The sequence below is a fragment of the Sciurus vulgaris genome (assembly GCF_902686455.1).
Source record: "Sciurus vulgaris genome assembly, chromosome: 13".
Lineage (NCBI taxonomy): Eukaryota > Metazoa > Chordata > Mammalia > Rodentia > Sciuridae > Sciurus > Sciurus vulgaris.
Genome location: NC_136474.1, coordinates 78,764,394 through 78,786,462, shown reverse-complemented (window position 1 = coordinate 78,786,462; position 22,069 = coordinate 78,764,394). Strand labels below are relative to the sequence as shown.

Here is a 22,069-nt window from a genome sequence, read left to right as displayed (position 1 = left end):
ACAACATTATTATAGCTTGAAGCAAAAAGAGAAAGAAAGGAAAAAGAGAGAGAAAGAAACAAAGATAAAGCTATTTTTGTGTATTGCTATAGAATCTATGACTATTTGGGAAATTTTTGTTCCTTCTGTATCATCTCTCCTCACACCCAGATAAGTTACTGATAAATTTAAATTTGGTTGTCTTTGGAATCATCCTACCCATTTAGTAACTTTTCCCCCCATATAACAAATTCTTTTTAGAAATGAAAAAAAGTTGTTTTTTAGCTTTTCGCTATTGTTTGTGGGTGGAAGAAAAGTATAATCTGTAGAAACTCTTCAGTCTCTGAAGGTACAGTTGAGGAGGAGGGTGACTCATGTTAGGAAATGGCAGCTGTCAGCACCTGTCATGGGAGTTAGGGTCTGTGAGCCAAACTCCTTGGCTGAGAACCTACTCCAGCAAACCTTAAAGCCAGGTAGCTAGAACAAGAATTCAGCTTGGAAGGAAGTCATGAGATGTGCGTGAGACTCATTGCTTTTAGTGAGGTCAAATATGGTCTCCACTGACCTGTGTCAGAATCACCTGGGTGGCTTGTGAAAGGTACACATCTATGTCTCAATCCAGAGCGGCAGTCTCAGATTCCCTGGAGTCTAGGTCCCACAAATCTGCATTTTACCAGTCTTCTCAGGGGACACATAGTCAGACTGAAGTCTGAGGCCATCTATTTTAAGCCATACACAAAATATCTGTCACATTGCCCCCTTCCCTCATACTGTAGAGGATCACGTTCTTACAGAGAGAACTTTAAAATCCACTTAAATTTAGGTCATTCATTTGGACACTGTTGCATTATATTAGCAAGAAATTACTTGTTAACTGGGCGTGGTGGCACAGGCCTACAATCCCAGCAGCTTAGGGGGCTGAGGTAGGAGGATCACAAGTTCAAAGCCAGCCTTAGCAAAAGTGAGGTGCTAAGCAACTCAGTGAGAACCTAGCTCTATATGAAATTTAAAAAAGGGCTGGGGAGGTAGCTCAGTGGTTGAGTGCCCTGAGTTCAACCTGGTATTCCCCCCCCCCCGCCAAAAAAAGAAATTACTTGTGACTTATTCCACAGTGAGCCCCTAAGTGTTTTAAGACGCAGAGGTGAGAATTGTCTGGAGGTTCTAGAAAAGCCACTGAGTTCATTCAATGATCATTCTGGCCTTCTCGCAGAGCACTGAACAGGCTAGGCCTTTAGAGCTTATATTTTTGTGTCATATGTTTATTTCTGTGAGAACTCAGATGCTTTTGTGGATACTTTATAGTATTATAATTTTAAACAGTATCAGATTGATCACTGAAAACATCTTAATAAAGAGAATATCAAATTCTCAAGTAAGAAATTCTAATTTCATGATTTGAAAACTAACATGGGCTCTGAAATCATATTTTGGTAAATCACAATTATTTGGTAGATAAGGTAGGAGAAGCAAAAAGGGTATTTAAATGAAATCATAGCAGCTCAATAGCATGATACCTGAATGATATGCCATGTGGTGGTATGGAATTAAGGGCCACATAGGAAATAATTGGCATAGACAGTAAGTTTTATGTCCTCACATACCTCAGGTTATGTTTTACAGAACCAGGAAGGAAAGTCATTTTCTCTGTTTCTGTCTAGGCTACTGAAAGTCCCATCCCAAATTGGAAGACATACTTGATCACAGCTTGCAGAAGTCATACATGGTTTATCATCCTGTCAAAAGCTGTCTCCACAGTAAAAGTTGACATGGATGCAAAACTTAGAGGCTGTCCTTCACACACTTGAGGAGATGAGACCTATCGTCAATGTCCTGGGGCAGGGCCACCATCTACTGAAGAAACCAGAAGATATACAGCAGAAAGCTGTGGTCTTGATGTCCAAGTTGGCAGCCTTCCCTTGTGGTTGGCTCAGGGATTTGCTGTGTTCTCTGTCACCATCTAGCAACACAGAAATGTGGAAGCCAGACTGGCTTCCACCCACCACACAGCTGTCTTCAGGGCACCTGTTCTTATGATTATTCACTGTGTACTCAGAAAATGCAAATAAATTTATTAGCAGAAGCATAGAACATAGAAATGAAGGCAAACCAATTGCAAAAATAGCAAATGAATTAATAAAAACATGAATGATTGAAGTGACCCTATACTCTTTGATATTTGTATCACTAACTCTAACTTTTTCCTGCCTTCCATTCTTCTACAGATCATTACACATACATGTACTTTCAGGTTTTTAAAACAAGCCAGGATTCTTGTAAAGTCAGAAAGGTGAGACTATGTCCAGACATTTTAACAAAAAGATGAATTACATTTATGATAGTGACTTCAACACTGTGTACCACCCTCCATGTGACTGACAGGCCTACAGGGAGATAGTGTTCAAAGAGGGGTCCAACTTCCTGAAGGGTTCCAATTAAATCACCTTTACTATTGCCTTAGAAGGATTTCCTCCCAGTCATTTGTCCTAATCAGAAAACTAAGATTGCCCTAGATTCTTTTTTCCTTTCCACCTTTACATATAAAATCATCTACTCACCCGTGAAAAACTGCATTGACTTTTATGTTGAAATATACTTTCATTTGGAGCATAAGTCTTCAGACTGACACCAACCCCTCAACACTGATTTTGCCAGAAGGAAGAATGTCAGTATTCCTCAAGCTTGTTTTCACAACCAGTTAAATCCTAGAATATGTCTTTGGAAATTACAGGGTCCCTGAGTTCTTAACTACCGACACCTTATGACTCTGAGCTACAGAGAAAGAATCAAGCCATCAAACCAAGGAGGTAGTTGCTTTAGATCTAGAGCAGAGCTTGCTTCAGGCATATTACATAAGGTTGGAAAGATATTTAGAAGCTATCGTGGGCACTCTATAAGGGTGATATGCTAATCCTAGCATATATATATGCTTATATATATATATATATATATGTAAGATAGATGCACAAGAGTGTGCATAGCAAGCATACTGATTTTTGTGTCACAAAAAGTGTGGAAAGAACATATATTCATCTTTGCCTGTACTGGTATAAATAGACACTAACTAAGTAACAGATTTGTCAGGTTCTGGGGAGCAGACCTGTAGTGGATTTGGTGATGGGACAAGGTATAGAGGTGAGTCTTCATGGTGTAACCCACCCATTGTTTGAATTTTGTATTACTTATTCATCAATTTAAAAGATTCCATGGGAAGATATAGCCTCTCTTAGTAACATTGAACTGTTTTTCTTACCTTTGAAAATAATTCTGATAACCACGTGACTCTCAGGTTTTGTATGCCAGGGACACTATTCCATATTCATGACCTGCAAAATAATATGCTTCTTATGAAAGCAGACCACAATTAAATTATTATTATGATTAGAAGTCTAGGTAGGATTGATTAAAAATAAAGATGAAGTTTTTAATCTTGCTTTTGTCCATCAATTTCTCAGCCTTCTTTCTCCTATTAATAAAAATGTAGCATCAAATATATATACCCATCTCCATTTATCCTTTATATCACCAATAAAGAGGGGAAAAATTAGTGAGAGTCAACTGTATTCAGACGTGTGTTCCAAGCGTTTCCTTTTACAGATGAGGGAAACCGTGGCTTGGGCCATTTAAGTGTCTTGCCCAAATTGCTAATTTGCTACTACAGCATGCATGCCTAATTCTGCCTTGTTAGAAAGCTCTCGTTCTGTGCCACAGGAACACTTTAGCCAACTCCTGAGGCAAGACTCCACTTGAGAATAAGTGCCATGCTGACTGGAGACGTTCAACTGCCAAGCTGTGGCTACTCTGGCATGCTCTTATAAATGAAAAATTGGGGAGAAGTTTCTCATTTCCTTTCCTGTTCCAACACTCAGGTGAATTATGCTACATTGCTGTCTATAATGAAAATTAGGATCTAGAAGCATGTGTTAGACAAATGATCTGACTGCTAAAATGTTTATCCAGCGTAAGGGTGGAAAGAACATCTTATCATTTCCTTATAACCCTGAGACCCTGTAATTCTTTCAATTTAGACATCGAAGGGGTTAGGAGGACAAAATCCGAGAACTGTTTCATTATCCAGGTGACTAGGTAATAAAAGGTATAAGAAGCAATCAGTGTTGTGGGAAGACTCTTACTATAATGCCTTGTACAGAGTCAACCACGTATTTGAACTTTCATAGCAGTAGCCATGGAATGAAGTCTCCCCCTAGTCTTATGCACTTGTCACCAGACCATGTGCACAGACAAAAATAACTAAATGGGACTATATCAAATTTAAACATTCTACTCTTAGAAGGGAACTGTCAAGAAAACAAGAAGGCAAGCCACAGAACAGGAGGATAAATTTGCAATAGATTCATCTTACCAAGGCTTTGCATTAAGAACATGTAGAGAACTCTTACACATCTACATGGGCAAAGGATATAAATGCACATAGAAGATATGTCTAATAAGTCCACATAAAGAAGATCAACAGCATTAGCCTACTGGAGGAAGGCAAATTCAAGTCACAAAGAAGTCACTAGATGGGCTAAATTTGAAAACCTTGACAACATGAAACGCAGGTGAGGATGTGGAGGAACTGAGCTCTTATGTATTTCTGCTTGGGAAAGTAAAATGCAAGAAGCCATTTGCAAAGACAATTTTGCAGCATCTTATACATATCGTGTGCCTTAGCCATCCCATTCTCAGGTATTCACCGTGAGCAATAAAGACATGTCTGCCCAAAGACTTGAAAATCAAAGGTCATAGCAACTTTATCATAACTATCCAAAAAGAGAAAACTATATAAATGTATAGCAGCAGGAGAATGGATAAACGAATGTTGGTTTATCTATATGAAATCAGACCAAAGCAAAACTTGAACTACTGATACATGCAAGAATTTGGGTGATTCACAAGCACATCATACTGAATGAAAGCAGCCATACATACTCTATGGTACGTACCCTATGGTACCATTTATATGTAATTCCAGAAATGGCAAATTAATTTACAGTAACAAATGGCATATTGGGGGCAGCCCGAGGCCACAGTTGACTGCAAAAGAGCATCAGGGAATTTGGGGGAGTGATAATAGAATTCTGTATCTTGATTGTGCCTGTGGTAATGCAGAGGTATGCATTTTCAAGACTCAGTGAGTTGAACACTTAAAAGAGGTGAGGTTTATTATGTAATATGTTCCAAGGCAATCAGCAATAAAATAAATATTGAGAAATAAGTGCAGAAGGATGGGTGGAGTCAGGGGTTAGGCATCTAAGCACAATCAAAGGAGTTAGTACTATATGGAACCTATTTCTTCTTCCGTGATTTTTAAGATGTTATTTGCTACTTGTCTTCCAAACTTGGTATCTTTCACTTTTTATTGTACTCATTTGGCATTTAGAAAATATTTTCTATACTGGCCATTTTAAGCACATACTTTGTTTTTCAACTTTGACAAACTTCTCAAAGGCGAGAACCATGTCTGATACCTCTTTTATATGGCCAATTTGCACATAGTAGTGTTAAAGGTGGTCCATACTGTTGATGATCATATTGCTATTTTCTCTTCTAAATCTTGCTCTTCAATATTATTTAGTCAGACAAACTAGATGTAGAAATATCCTTTTAAAGTGAAAAACTCGTTTATTTAAGAGAACCAGTCGAATAATTTAAAGCCTTTTTTTCTTTCTCTTAGTATGTTCACAAATCTAGGATCATTGATTCATTCGCTTGTTTAGTCTCGATAAACATGTGTTGAGCATCTCTCTTTGCCATGCATTATGCTAGATGCTGGAATACAAAGATTATTATGTGCTCATGTTCTAGAAAAGATGCCAAATGCATCAAGATATATGGATGGCAAGGGGGTAAATACATCATGACAGAAGTGTGGAAAGGAAGAAAGATGATCCAAGATAATGTACCAAATAAAGCTCAAAAATAAAATTTTGATCAAGTTACTCATGTAAAGTTTTTGATCAATTTAGCTCATGTAAAGTTCTGCAACTGAATTTAATATCATTTGGGTATTTGAACACTGGTGGCCTATAATTGATACTATAAATCAGAGCTGAGCCAATGGGTCAGTAAAATTTGATTTGATTACCAGCACCCATGGTTCAAGTCAAAAAGCCCATCCAAGGCATGATCCTAATTTACAGGAAAGAAAACTTGTTTGCCTAAGACAACCCTGGGAGTAAACACTAAACTAGTAAATTTTAATTTGGGTAAAAACACCCCTCAGTGGAGAGTCAAGGTGATTGTCTGGCTAGCTTCCTCCCACAGATAGAAATATTTTGGGCAATTTTGAACAAGAAGCGATTCACCAGGATTATGTATTTTCTCATTTGCAACTTGGTATAGGAAGATAATCTTTGCCAATCTGCTCTCTCTTTTCTTTTCGTGAACAAAGGCAATGAAAACATTGAAAAGCCCAATGTTTTCAAGTCAACAAATCCTTCCATTCCTGATGATTAAGTTGGGTGAGTGGGTGAGTGGTGAGTGTACACTTCTGTTTTGCAAAACAAAGCTTGCTTGCTTTCCATTTTGTCACAACATACGGCCATCTGATGGTGTCCCATCCAAACAAAAACTCACTGCTCATTCCACCTGATTCAGGGCTTTCCTTTATAATTTTCCTTTCTGAAATTTCCTGCTCCACCTACTCCTCGATACCCCCTCAGTCTAGAACATTCCTACTTATCCCCCAGTCCTAATTTAAATGTCACTTCTCAGAAATGACTTCTGGACTGCACGTCTCCACACACACACACCCAGCTCTCACCCAGCAGACCAGGTTTAGAGACTCTTGTCATTCTTCACAAAATTCATGATACTTGCAGTTAATTAGTTATTTGTATACTTTCTATTTTCTTTACCAGTTTACACCCTCCACATGCAAAAACTCTGTTTCTATCTTATTTATATAATAGGCACCTAATAGCTATTAATAGCTATGTGTTTATTAAATGATCAAACTTGCAACAATAATGAAATTCAGAGAAATTGTTCTTTCATTTTACTAATGAGATATCTATAGTAAGGTCATTCTGTACTAAAAAATTAACTCTCAACTTTAATAGCACTGGAGAATGTTCTGTTTCCTTACAGCACTATTGAGTGCTATTACAAAGCCTGGACTCTGTTTAACATACAAGTTACTTTTGCAAAAATATGTATAATTCAATTGCATCATAATTAAACATAGAAAATAAAATTTTATGCGAGTACAAATTTCCTTAGATACTGTGGTCACCTCCTTATATTTTACCACACATTCACAATACCCACATCCATGGTTTTGTGGGAGTTAACTGAAATCACCTTGAGCAAACCAAATAATATGTAAGACACTTTGATAATAGTCCACTTTTCAAAAAATGTATATTATTCTAAAAGCTACCTCTTTAATATAACACTATATTATGTATCATTTGGTCCATGCATAAAATTATCCAATTTGGCATGATCATGAGGGGTGTAAAGTTTATGTATATAGCAGTTATTCACTATATAATTTTATTTTTAAGTTACTATAAGTTCTATCATAATTAAAACCATCAGAAAAATCATCTGACACTTGAAAATAAGGTAAAAGGATGGCATTATAATCCTTTCATACCATAGTAGGGTCATACCACCCAAGGACTATCTGGGTAGGCACAGAGCCATCCTAAAGAATCTTCATAGACAGGCGCAGGGGCACACGCCTGCAATCCCAGTGACTCAGGAGGCTGAGGCAGAAGGATCTCAAGTTCAAAGCCAGCCTCAGTAAAAAGTGAGGTACTAAGCAACTCAGTGAGATCCTATTTCTAAATAAAATACAAAATAAGACTGGGGATGTGGCTCAGTGATCAAGTGCCCCTGAGTTCAACCCCTGGTACTCCCACCAAAAAAATAATCTTCTTGAAGATGGAAATGCTGCTCAAAGTGGTAGCCTCTCCACAAGTACAGCTAGGAAGCACCTGGAAAGTGGACAACATCTCTGAAGATACGATGTTTTTATTACGTCACATTTTAAGTAGTTTAAGTTTGAATTCAAATAGGTACATTTAAATAGCAAATGGTTACCTCACTAGACAGTATTGACTTAGGTCTACGTATACTTGGTTTATTTCATTTTCTATTATTAATTAAAGGTCCAGACCCAGTAAAACTACTTGCTAATCCTTAGAATTGTGTTCATTAGATACGGAAATGATTTTTATATGCAACCCCAAAGATTTATGGCATCATAAATATTAGCCAGGTTTTAAAATCTAACTCAAATTTTATTCTACCTTCTTTGGTCAATTATCTATATATGCATAATTTTTCAGTTTTTGAACTGATTATAATGTCTGATCCCTTCATAAATTATGTAACATTATTTATATAGATACCTTTTCTGTTTTCCTGAGTCATGATTTCACGATATTTAGTAATTTTCGAGGCCATCTCCCAAAGACCTTAAAATTCACTCATAAAATTCTTTCCTAGAGAGCACCTACCTGAAAAACCACAAACACTGATTCCTTTATTTTTTAAAAATAAAGATGCTAGAAATAATTAAGTTCACTTTGTGGTTTCACACTTACTGTGTTTTTCAGTACTATTGTAAGGACTCCTTGGGAAGAACTGTAAAGTCAGAAGAGATGCTCAGTCATCCTTAGTCTAAGTTTGCCAGATAAAAATATACATGTAAATATATCCTGCTTTTGAGGAGGTCTTTTATAAATTTTATAAATTATACACTTTTTGAGGAGGCCTTGCAAATTCTTCAGCACCTCCCACAGTGTTCTGGCCCTCAGGGAAAACACTATGCAAATCATTACAAGAACCTATTGGAGAATTTTAGTCTCCTCTGTTCTGTAATTATGGATTATTACAATAAACTAACCATGGCCAATCAGTTTCAAAAATCATGGCTTCTTGGTGTGTCTGAAGGCTGAGCTGTAAGCTGTAAGACAAAATTGGTATCTTCAACAGAGGATGTCCTAAAGTCTTTTAGTCCTGTGAGGAGGACAACACTAAGCACTCTTCAAAGACTAGGCTTGGGAGAGGCTTGGTCCCCTTTCAGGTTCTGCCAGTGCAGCAAGTAGTGATTTCTTGGGCTCTTTTTGGTCCACTAACAGAACAGAGCATGGAAGCATGTTCCATGCTGGTGGATCCAAGGAGGCAAAAATAAATCAACATACCAAAGGAGGAAAATTTCATCACAGTTATTTGTTTGGAATATGGTTGACATGTTTTAATATTTTGTTTAATAAATAAATAATAGTAATAATAATTAATAAATATAATAGAAAACCCTTTGCCTGCTTCCTTAGCTATCTTTAACCCTTTTCTTAGTGCATAAGGTTTTGTAAATGTAAACTAATTTTTCTAAATGGTGTCAAAGTCTCATTGTACTGCTCAGAATCCAGAGGCAAATTTTTCTAGAGTGTCCTTACTTTGTGTGATAATAAATTATTTGCATAGTATCAGTAAGAATTCACAACCATTTTTACTAGAATATAACTACATAAATCATTGTAGCAACCAACTCTGTACATGAAGTACCACATTTAAACAAGTGTAGTGGGTCATGATTAAGAAATGCTTGTGGAGCTGATGCCTGCAAATCTTTCTAGGAAACAACTGGTCTATCTAGGCCCACTCCCAGAGCACTGGAACTAATAAAGAGGTCACTTCCGTCAGGCTGAGGATCTCAAAGAATTTTGGATACCTCTAGAATGAAGATTTCACTTAAATTTATTGGTACTACAGGTGAAATCTAGTGGGGAGAATGTTCTGGGACTAACTTCCAAGCCTTAGGTTAGAACAGCAATAGCAAGAAAAAGACATACCCAAGGTTCCTTATGGAAATTTCCAGACAGAAGTGGAATTCTGTAGTTGCTAGATACTGTAAAATCCTAGATTGGCAAAGTTGAGAACTGTGTGGTTAACTTGATGCACCTGTAGAAATAGACTAAACCTGTACTCCAATATGACTTCCTTTTCAAAACAAGTGTGGGCTGGATTTACCTAAAGCCTTGGTCCATGGACTCCTAATCTAAGCCATGAATAAGATAAAAGGTGAACAAAAGTATGGGGACAAAGGCTACTCAGGATTGTCTAAGGAACGGTATTTCGTTCATGTCAGTGTTCACTATTAATTAAAAGTCTCAGATTTAGTGAAGTTATTTGTTAATTTATAGACTTAAATTAATGTTCTATAGCAATGACAATTATTCTTGTCTGGTGGGATGGATAAGCCCAAAGGTTAATGTCGCCACCCCTCCACCCATTCCTCTACTCAACAATCTTATCCTTACATTTTTAAAAATTTGCTAACATATGCCTAATTTCCTAAATTCTCTCTGAATTGGTCACTGCATCTTACTGACACCCTTCACATTAACTAATGAGTTAAAGGGAATCTTTTACACGTGTTCATTTTATATTTACAGTTATGATCTTTCTTTTTGAAATTATATTTCAACAAAACTATATGCTGGTACAACAAACACCAGGTTGAGAGTGATAAGACATGGCTTCTCTATCCAGATATGGATATGGTAATGATAGACTATGCCTGACCTCTTGGAACTTCAGGTTGGCCACCTCTAACCAGGGAGTGCTGGCCAAGATTTCAAAAGTCCCTTCTAAACTTTACTTTATGTACAAACTTAAAAGTTAGATTACACTAATGAAAGTCAAATATTATTGAAAGAAAGAAATCTGATCATTCTGAAAAGATCTCAAACTGACCTGGAATACACTATCTTGTTACAATATCATGATCCCTTCTAAATGAAAAAGCATCCTTTAAAGCACATCCCTGCTAAAAGCACTCACTCCTTAATTGAGCCATTTGTACTTCAAATAGATAACTTCTGACATCCACATAGAAAAATTCAAGATTTATGTCTTTTCTGGTGTTTTCTTCTTGCCAAGACATAAAATGGGGTCATCCTTTATCAGACAGCATATGCAATGCTCAGATAGTATATCTCCCCAGAACTTCTTAGACTGACAGCAAAATTGCTACAGATCTAAAATGGAATTTTAATCTAGTTTGAATTTAGACAAATGGAAAATTCTCAATTACTAAAAGTTTTCAAAGAAGAGCATTAGAATGATCTGTCAAGATCATAAAGTATTCTGTATGCTTATATTTAATATGGCTCATAAAAGAAGTGAAAAGCAAGACAATTGCTAATGCAACATAGATACAAGTATAATGCCTACAATATTTATCATGCCAAACAAATCATTTTGGGATTTCATCCATCAATAATGGACTTGATTGGTATTTATTTTGTACAGTGAGTGAAAGATTTTTGTATTAAGAAAATAAGGGTTGGAGGACTGATGAATGGATTCTAGTATGCTACAGCACATTCAGGTGACTATAATAAGTTCCAATTTATCATGTATTTTCTAAAGAATTTAAAAAGTTCAGTTTCCCAACACAAAGAAATGATAAATGTTTAAGGAGCTGGAACTGCTAATTATTCTGATTTGTCATTGCACATTGTATACATGTATCAAATTAACACAATGTGCCCCATAAATGTACAATTATTATGCCCCACAGTGTACAATTATTATGTGTCAATTAAAATAAAATAAAAGATTAAAAGAAAAGGGATTTAGCAATACAGATCATCTTAATCCAATTACAGGTTAATTCTAACCTTGGAAATAAGGAGTTACTCACAGATCATAAAATTATCAAAGCAGACCCAGTAGAAATTTGACATCAGAATCCAAGTCATGCATTTACTGTAAAAAAAAAAAAAAAAGAGCCACAGCCACTCAAAATTATTTATTTATTTGGTTGTTGGGCAGGAATATGGTTGTTTTGTCTAAATCTTTGCATAGCTCACTGGAGTAAGAGGGGGAAAGTGTATCTGGCTGGGAGTAATGAGATACGTAGATAAAAGAGGGGTCTGAATGTGATCGAATTAGGTTTCATAACTGTTTTTAGGTATGGGAGCCTGAGCAGTGTTTTCAAGATTGTTAAGTCTGGACTATGTTACCTTATATTGTACAGGGCTAATTTAACTGCCTAAATTTCTGATATAACTTTATATACTCTCTTCACACCTTTTAAGTTGTCTTATTAGGTAGTTAGAGATTCATGATAGATGTCTTACTAGTGAATTGTATATTTTATCATTATTTCACCACTTGAAATCCCAATTCTTTTTATTTTAAAATATGCCTGCTATCATTACCGCTGCTCTAGTTTTCATTTAGCAATGTCTGTTATAAATTTATATGTTATATCTATTCCTTGTTTAACAATATTAATTTGTTCCTGAAATTCTTACCGCCAATTTTAATAGCTTTAAATGAATAATAAATATTGCCATTATTTTAACAGCAAAAATCATAATGTGCTATCCTAACCCAAGATTCTAACACACTTCTCATAGATAGAAAGTTGTTATCAACTTAACAATGAAAACGAAGTTATATAGGTCATAAAAATAAAAAGAAATAGTGTGCACACAACATATAACATAACGGAGATGTACCATTCTTGCAAACGAAGAAGACTTGACAAGAGGTGGTTGATAGGGGACCATGCACTTATTGGAAGGTGCAGATTAATTTCTACAACTTTCAACTTTGGGGAAATTTGATTATCTTTCACCAAAAAAGATGTTGAAAATGAAGTTATAGCACAGATGACATTGTTAGGGGAAAATAAAGACATAACACAAGATCACTCCCAAAACTCTGGAAACAGTGATGTAAAGATAGACTGAAAAGTCCTTAAAGATACGAAATTTTCATTCCTGTTGGGTTTGCCAAACATACTGTATGATTTGAATTATAAATCTTAAGAATATGTTTTTAAAGATATTCTCAGTCCACAAAATGTTATTTCTAGTCAAATTATGAGCATGTCTTTGCCTAAAGAAAAAATATTAAATTATCACTTCTTATTACCTATTTAGTTATTATACTAAAGGGGGAGTAGAGTCCTCTGTGACTCAGGAAGACTCTTCAAAGCCAGTTCAGCAAAAGACAAACTGTCCTGTCATTGTGCAGGACAAGTCTTGACTTCACTTTCAACATTTTTCATGCCATTATGGTGTTAAAGTTATCTATTATAAGAAACATAGAATTAGATTATTTTTCAAAATCCAAAATCAGTAATAAATTTGTAGTGTCTTACTCATGAATACGATGGATTTATTTTGTGCTTCTAGGTTTTTTGTTGTTGTTATTTTGTTAGTTTTTACTGCTTGCCTGCTCTAGACTAGCTAACAAATGTTTTAAATTAAGAATTTTAAATTTTCAAAAGTTTAAAAATCTGTGCTATCTCTACAAAATTCATGACACTTATACTTGACTTAAAAGTCCAAAGTTACCGAACACAATTACCCATTGCTCAAAAGAAGCAAAATACTTTAGAATGCAATAAAGCAGATAAATTCCCCATTCCCTATATTACCACTTTCTAGTATTTTAGTTCCACTTTGCTTTTAACCCATGCAAATTTTATCTTGTCGTTGTTGTACTACGGTTCTAATTCTAGTACATTTAGGATGTGGAATCCTTTCTTTGCACATTGGCTGAGATTACATGTATTCAGTATCTTTCTTCAGGCACTTTTCCAAGGAAAATCTGGGTCTTCAAAATCCTTAGAATTTTACTTCCTCTCTATTTTGCTCTGTCCTTTCTCTCTGGAATTGCTCTTTGATAAATATTTAAACTTCTAATTCTATATTCTACATATTTAAACCTCCCTTTCAATTTCCTCAAACCTCTTTATAGACATGCTTTGTGTTCTGTTTATTTAATCAATTCATAGAAACTCTACAAATACATAGGTTCCAATAACACAGTTCACTTTATGATATAGTTGCCACAGGTACTACATCAGAATACACTAAATTCCATCAGGTATTGCTACAAGTTTTACTTTCAGCAGTCATATATTATAATAAACATAAGAGGGGAAAGATAACATAGCTTATTTATGCAGAAATGCAAAATTTCTACTGATTTTTCTTAATTCCTTCCTTTTTAGGCTTCCTTTTTAAATCATTATTATTTCTCTTCCACCTGAAGAACTTCTACATTTCTTTTAAAGGTCTACAAAGGATGAATTTCCTTAGTTTTCATTGACAATATCCTTAATTTGCCTTCAATTCCAAGAGTGCTCACTCTATCTTTGCTAGACGTGGCATTCTGGGTTAATGGTTATCATGGGCTCCGCTTCTTGGGGCCCTCAGTTGTCATTCTAGTTGTGAGGAGCAAAGGCAGGGAGCAAGGAGAACGTCACCCTACAGGGACCAGCACCACCATGGAGCACCATGATGGCTTGCTGCTTCTTTGCTGGTACTTGGTGGATAAAAGTCCATGAACTTCCCTGCAGATGCCCCTCCTCCTCCTAGTTCCCATACTCTGACCAGAGGGAGTGGACTTTTCTGAAGCATTCTTGGGGATGCCCCTATTCAAAGCTCTGGGTTTGAGACTAATCTGGAGCCCCAGGGGGATACATAGAACACAATAAAAACCCCAGAGAACTCACTTCTCAGTCCTTCCTCCATTTCTGGCTTTCTTACTGAATTCCCAGTTCTCCCTCACTTTGCAGAACTTCCCAGTCCTTCCTCCTTGCTATGTGGGTTTTGTGCAGAGTTCTGGGTTAAACGCTTAGTGAGCAACAGGGTAGAGTGTGATGGCTTCATCAGGTGAGCTGCTGAGATTTTAAGATCCCACATGTGAGACAATGAAACATTATATAAAATAAAAGAGCATCAGTGTTTAAACAGTAGCATAGTAATGGGCATTTTCTCACTGTAGTTGTAATGAGGCACATAAACACAAGTTTATCTATAGGTCACATAGTCATGCTGTTGCTAAGTACAGTGGATTCTTCCTGAATTTACCAAAAGAATAAAATTAGTTCATGTTACAGCTAAAGGAAAATTTTAAATTAGTTTAAAACAATAAGCAAGTACCATTGTGTAATATTAACATCTTACAAATAGTTCATTTTATATCTTAAAAATCCTTTACACAAAATTTGTTTTAATGCATATTACTTTCACTATCTCCCTGAAACACATCCCACTACCTGAATTAAACTCTTGAACATTAAGGAATGGACTTTATTTGCCATCCTCTCCGATTCACCCACTGAGAAAACCTCTAATGTGTGTTAGTGAACTTGAATTTAAGATCAAAGTTAGCTTTCTACATCTCAAAAGACTTACATTTTGCTTTTTCATTTTATAAATACCCTGTCCCTCTACTGTTCTACCAACTGGTATTTCACTAATTTAGTTATTTTTCAGATAGAAACTCTGTTTTTAAATAAAATATTTTTGATATGGTATGAAGGTAATGGAAATTGACATGGATTTTTAGTTTTATTTAATCGACTATATACTTATCAGTGGGGGAAATCCAATAGCAATCTGGAGATTCTATAGAAAATCTATGTATTTTAAAACTGGCAAGAAAATTGTTAGACATGGGAAAGTGCCCTTTTGAGTAAATGCAATTTCTGTAAAATGAATAATAGAGAGTCACATTTTGAAGGTAGGGAGTTTGTATAATGAAAACTATAGGACTGGGGTTGTAGCTCAGTACTTGAGTGCTAGCAAAATTTGTGCAAAGCCCTGGGTTCCAAAGCCCAGCACACACACACACACACACACCCAATACAACAAAAGAAACTACAGAAATTGTATTATGCAAAAACAACAAAGTTTCTCAAGTATTATTACTGTAGAGTTAAATTTATATGGTCTTTAAAATATGGGTAAATACAGCTAAAATGACCCCTTGGTGTGTTTACTTTTAATCATGTATACAATAAAAAAGTTAAAGTGAAAATTAAATGCAGCTTCCTAATGGAGGGAGTTGTGTGTGTGTGAAACAATTTGGAAACCAACCTTGCTGTATGTGAAAGGCAAGAACTGTGGTGTAGTCAATACGATGTGCATGTTCAACAATCACAGGCTAGACTGAAATTACAGGCTGTGTAAAATATCCTACTACTAAACATCATAACATTTTTTGGAAATTCGAAAAACAGCAGAGATGATGCTGTATTGAAATGGGAAATGAATTAAATATTCGCTTGGGTGAACTACCTTTTCTTAAGTGTTGCAGTCATCATATGAAAGATACACATCTAGATGATTTAAAGAGGAAAACACAATGTACCTCGCACCATTAAATTCATGATATTTGAATTTCGTGTGTGTGGGGCGGGGGGTACTGGGGATCGAACCACGGGCCTCACACATACTAGGCGTGCATTTTGTCTTTGAGTTACAACCCCAGACCTGTGACATTTGAATTTTTATGTAAAATACAGTAGGTTATTAAGTGACTAGGGAAAAAACAGACTTCTAGTATTTCCCACTTGGATTATTATTCTACTTAAAAAGTAGTAGACTGGCAATATATTGGACCTTTCTTATGAAAATAGACTTTTTCATGTAAAGTGAGAAGCTTCAAAATCATTTCCAGTGTAACTTTCAGGACACCTTTGGTCTCCCAGGAAGTGTCAAAAAATGACAGTACTGGCGACCTTTCCTATCACTTGATTACGGAGCAAGCCGACAGATTATTTCCATAAGTTAGATTCAAAGGAGTTCTTAAGATTGCTATAAGCCAGGAATTTATGGACACATTGTATAGACCACAGCATTATATTTCTAAGAACATGTTCAATACCTACAAAGAAAACCAGTGTACTATTTTTGCATGGAATGTCAATGTTGTAAGATACATTAAAAGCTATTTAGTTCAATCACCTTTTGGAAACTCAAATCGTTAATATATGGTCCCTAATATGTAGACACTCACTTATGGGCTGATCACTGTTGGAGATAAAAAAGTGAGAAAAAAAAGGAGCTAACATGATTATATTTAAATAATCATGAAATATAATAGACACCTGTTACATTTCAAATGATTTACATATATTATCTTGTGTAACAATTTGGTTTCCCTATAAGGCATTCTTTGCATTTTTCACATAAGGAAGCTCAGGTCAGAGAGAAAAGTCAAAATGGCAGACTTAGGGGTTAACTCAGATCTGACTGAATCCCCAAACCATAATCTTTCCACACCACACTGCCTCCAGCACACTCATCTACCATCAGCCCCACCATCCCTGCGGAGAACCACTGAGCTGTCTCCACTAAGCTATCACCACTGGTCCAGAAGGGGTCTCCTATATTGTGCCCTAATGTCAAGTCTTATGCTCCTTCATGTCACAACCATTCAAATGGTTGAAGGTAAAACAAAAGTAAGTTACTGTTACTCTTAACTATTCTTTCCCCACACTGCATCCTCGGCTCATCTTTGGAAAGGTTTCAAACTTCTCTATCCTATTAACCCTAATGTGATTTCTAATGACTGTAGAGTCTCATGATAAGCAGAATCACATGGGGGAACATGCTCCAAGTGAGTCCACATCATCACCTTGGGTTCTAGATTCTGCTCCCTTTAATGTAGCCTAAGCATTCACTAGTGTTTCTAGCAGCCACACCATCCTGGGTTTGCTAAGGATTCAAACAATCAAGTGTTTTCCACATACACTGTTGTTTAGTCACATCTTTTTCACCTAGTTGAATTTTTGGATGCTTATAAAAAACCTGTATTCTCCTTGATCAACATTATTTTTATTACTTTAATTGACTTCAACATGCAACTCTTGATTTTAAAAAGTCCCCCATATTTTCACACATCTCCACATTAAGATCATCTTTGGAACACCAAACTTGAACTTTTTAAAAGTATGACCCTAAAGAGTAAATATCTGGGCCAGTGCATGGTGGATTTGCTGCCAGTCAACAGCTACAACATGGCTTCCTCTCTGGACAGAAATGTTTGCATGGACACATACACAAATATATCATGACATTTTGTCCTTATTGTTTTATGCTGTTTAAAGGTAAATTTAAAAACTAGAGAGCAAATATCACATAAATGTATCATAGTTATGATAATATGATACAACAAAGTTGTAAAGTTTTTGGTATTTCTAATACATATCAATTGACTAGAAGTTAAAGTGTGGGCAAAAGAAATACATAAGCTTCTAAGTCTGCACTCTACTGTCGCATGCTACTATTTTTTAAGGTAGTCCTATCTTTACATCATCAAGTTAGCATTTATTAGATATGTTCTGGTTCATTTAATTTGTAATATGTTATAGTAATATTAAAATCATTTTAATAATAATGTATTTAGTTAATAATATTCAATTATTTGTTTATCACTAATATTCCTCCCCCAAATGATGAAGACAATGAAAGGTAGGACTTACTTCATTTATGGTTCTCACTTCCATACCAGGAATAGTGAGAGGGATCAACAAATATCTATTCAAGAAGGATAGTCCCAAGATATTAAATGCTGTAACCAAATAATTGTACACAAATTCCAAAGTGCAAACTACAAGGATCATATCACACTTTTGGGAATAGCAAAGTTAGTTATCAAGGTAAACATCTGTGGAATCACGATTAATCCTTAACAACAAGTTTCCTTAAGAGGTTTTTTTTTTTTTTCCTCCTTATCAAAGATTTACAAGGCAGGGAATGAGACTATGTTAGAGACATCCCAAGTTCCCATCAGATTTAGTTGTGTGAACCAGGAAGGGTAAGAAGGGTAAGTTAAAATATTTTGAAGAAATCTGTTTATCGGCAAATGTATGACTGACACACATTTCATACTGTTGACTGCTCTTTTTATACTCTTAACACTGAATCTTATATATTTAAAAGCTTTCTGCTATACCTACAAACTTTTTTCTTTATAAGTCATTTCCATTTTGGAAATGACGAGAGCTTTGCTTTCAAGATAAACTTCTTCCCAAAGCTATGTGGATAATAATTTTTCCTCTTTCCCTAAACTACAACAAAAATAATTAACTCTGTTGCTCCTGATTTACATAACTGTAACAAATGTGGATGTGGCATGCCCAAATACATGTTCATTCTCTTTCCTTTCAGTTCTTTATTTAACAAGGAGAAATCATAATGGGGTTTCAAAAGAAAAATCTCAAGTTATATGGGATTCCTGCTTGTGGTGGCTTATGTGTGTGGCCAACCACTTCTTAAAAATTCATGTTATAATTGTTATTATTTTTCAGGATAAATCAAAAAGGACCATTTGTCATTTCTTGCATTTCTTTGTTTATCAGCAAACACCAGCATCTTCCCCAGGCTTGCCCTTGGACATTGCCCTTGCTGACTTACTGCATTTTTCTGTGGCTTCCACTAGAAGATGTCATTTTGTACAAAGCTTGGGTGCTTAGAAGACAAAGATAAAGGGAAACTCAATACCAGAACAACTTAACTGATGCTTCTGTTCTTCCTTTATTGTGGCTGGTTTAATGATATAAAACCCTCTTTTTAAAATGTCTTACGAAGCATTCTATTCATATAAGAATCTCCATTGGGGAATACCTTCTGTCTTCTAAACTTAACAACAACAACAACAACAAAAATGCTGTCAGTGAAATCAGTGGGACCAGATTTGCTCTTTGTCAAAATTGTGTGCTAAAATTCATCTCTTCTAAGCATATCTACCTTGCCATTGTCCAGTAAATCTAGACAATATGACATTTCCTTAAATCTCCATCACTAAGATTTACCAACATCTCAGAGGATTATCCCAAGGCATCAAAATCACCAGATAATCACAGCTTTCACACTTTAATAAATTAGCCTTAACCCAGGTATTTTATTCTTAGCTTAAGCCCCACTTGTCTGCCAGCAATTCCAGCCTTGTGCTGAGCTCTGTGCCCTGGGTCTTTGGTCCAGTAGGCCTAGTCAGTGGACTTTGTTTTAGGCCTGAAATTCAGGAAGAAGATTCATCTTCTGAGAACAGTATCAAATTCTGAATAAAATGTGTGATCTTGGGGTTTTTCCCCACTGATCATTGAAGCCAATAGGTCTTTAGACTCAACATATAATGAAGATATTTTAAAATCATTTGGTTATAATGATGAATACAGTGAAGGCTGAATGAAGTTCAAGGCTGCAAATCACTATATATTAGGCAAGATTTACAAAACTACACTTTTGTATCATCCTTTCAGACTTAGAATATGGGGGGAAATTTTTAAAAGATACAGAAGGGGAAACTATTCACACACAGTTTGTGAAATTATGTAGTATATTGTAATACCACCTCAAAAGTTGTTCAAATAATTACTTTTGCTTTACAAAATAATAAAAGTTGATTGCTATCTGCTCCCCACAATCTGAATTCCCTAACTTCATTCAGAAGCTAGACATTATCTTCAAAAATGATTCTTCTAGTCTAAGGAATATTATATAGCGATATTCACAGGGTTTTAAAATTAAATTTGTATATGTTTGCACCTTAAAGATGCTGCAAATTAATGATTACAATCATTTGTAATATGAGTTACATTTAAAACCGTGTAAGTAGCAAAGTTACATAGTAACATTATACCAGAATATCCAAAACAGAAAGTATAGCTCAGTGAAGTAAAACTTATTATCTCCCTCACTCATACCCTCGATCTCTCCTTCTCCTACCAAAGAAAGAATTATAGAAGAACTATAGGCATATTTTTCAAAAACTTAATACCCAAGCATTTTGAAATCTCATTTATGGTATTTCTATTGATCAATTATAGATTGTTTAAACACATACGTTTTTCAAATATTGAGAGTGTTTTAAAAGTTAATAAATGCTTCTCATTCAAGTCATATTTCAATATTAGTGTCTTGCATTGTGTCTTATTTATTTTCTTTCCTGAGATAAAATTCCATGGCACTATTTGTCTTAAAATTTCCCATAAATTGACCATAAATAGGACTCAATATTTTATTCTATGAATACAGTTGCCTATCACATTTGGTATAAGATACATAAACTAATTACTTAGGTAATAATTACATCTAACAATTTGGTGAGGTGTTAAAGTTTTCAAGGAGCTTTTAATTCATAAAATTGACACCAAGGTCCTGAATAAAAGCCTTTTCAATCAATATGTAAAGAAAAATTTTACTTTTCTCCATAAAATCATCTTCTTTTGGGTTTTCTAATAGCGAGGTATTTCTTTATCATACATAACCAAATTTATTGTTGAACAGAGAAGGAAATCTTAGATTGCCTTTTCTCCACATTTCTGTGTGCAATCTACTAACTATGGTATTGAGTGTAGTGCAGTTGAGAGAAGGCAAACTAAATTTCTCTTCAGTGGCTTTACTCTGGGAGTACAGAATGGCTTAAGAGCTTTCTGGCAGTCCACATTTATGATAAGAGTATTTGGACTGAAGGAATAAAGAAAGCATAACAAGACTCCTACACTGCACCACAGCGATGATTAAAAAGGACTGCCTTGAAGCTTTGAAAACAGCAGAAATCCAGCAAGCTGTCTGCAGCCCTGAGCAAAAATCTCTTTCCCATCCAAACTCTGCAAAACCAGCTTCTCTTGCAAAACCCACAGGCTAGAAGAGGGAACACAGCCACTCCAAAGTGGAGTTTCAGGCCCATCATTAGCGGTTTGTGTCGCCGTCTAGTTGCTTTTCCTTCATGAATGAAATATGCAGATGGCATCTTACATTGGCTCTCTGAGTGAGGAAGAAGAAGGTCAAAGGACGCAATTGACACAGCCAGAGCATTAGACAGAGATCTGTGACTGATGTACTTACACCTCCAAATGCTTCCAGATTTCAGCCTCTGGAAATATCTAGCCCATTTCTTTATGGCACTGTTGCTTCCATCAGCTGTGGAGATTAACATAAAATAACAGAGAACCCAGTCAGTGCTGGACAGCAGTGCAGAGCATCGGCTTAAGTGAACACTCCACGCACGTGACGGGGCACCAAACCTGAGAGGTAAATAGCAGGTAAATACCTTGCGATCAGCCAGAAGGGGGACGGGGCCGAGCCCAGCGCTGCTCGCCGCTGTCTTGTGTAACAGCGAAGGCGGCTCAGTCCCTCTGACGGGCGGCGAAGCGTGGCGCTCTGGGCGTCTGGGCGGTCCTAGCGCCTGCCCAGGTTAGCGCTCTGGTGACTCCCAGGAGCTTCCCTGAGCCTGGCTATTCTTCTAGCTGTTGTCACTGAAGCTTTACGGGGTGGAGGGGGGCGGGGGGGACGTCAACTCGTTAATCATCGGGATA

General features: G+C 36.0%; 1 protein-coding gene across 1 annotated transcript in view; it reads right to left on the bottom strand.

The window, feature by feature from the left end:
* Positions 1-21,667, bottom strand: part of RAB27B (RAB27B, member RAS oncogene family) — a 146,486-nt gene extending 124,819 nt beyond the window's left edge. Inside the window, exons 1-2 of the mRNA XM_079109502.1 lie at positions 21,600-21,667; positions 3,230-3,302 (exon numbers count right to left, since the gene is read on the bottom strand). The gene's annotated coding sequence lies outside the window, so the exon portion shown is untranslated. The remainder of the gene's footprint in view (positions 1-3,229; positions 3,303-21,599) is intronic.
* Between the last annotated feature and the right edge of the window lie 402 nt (positions 21,668-22,069).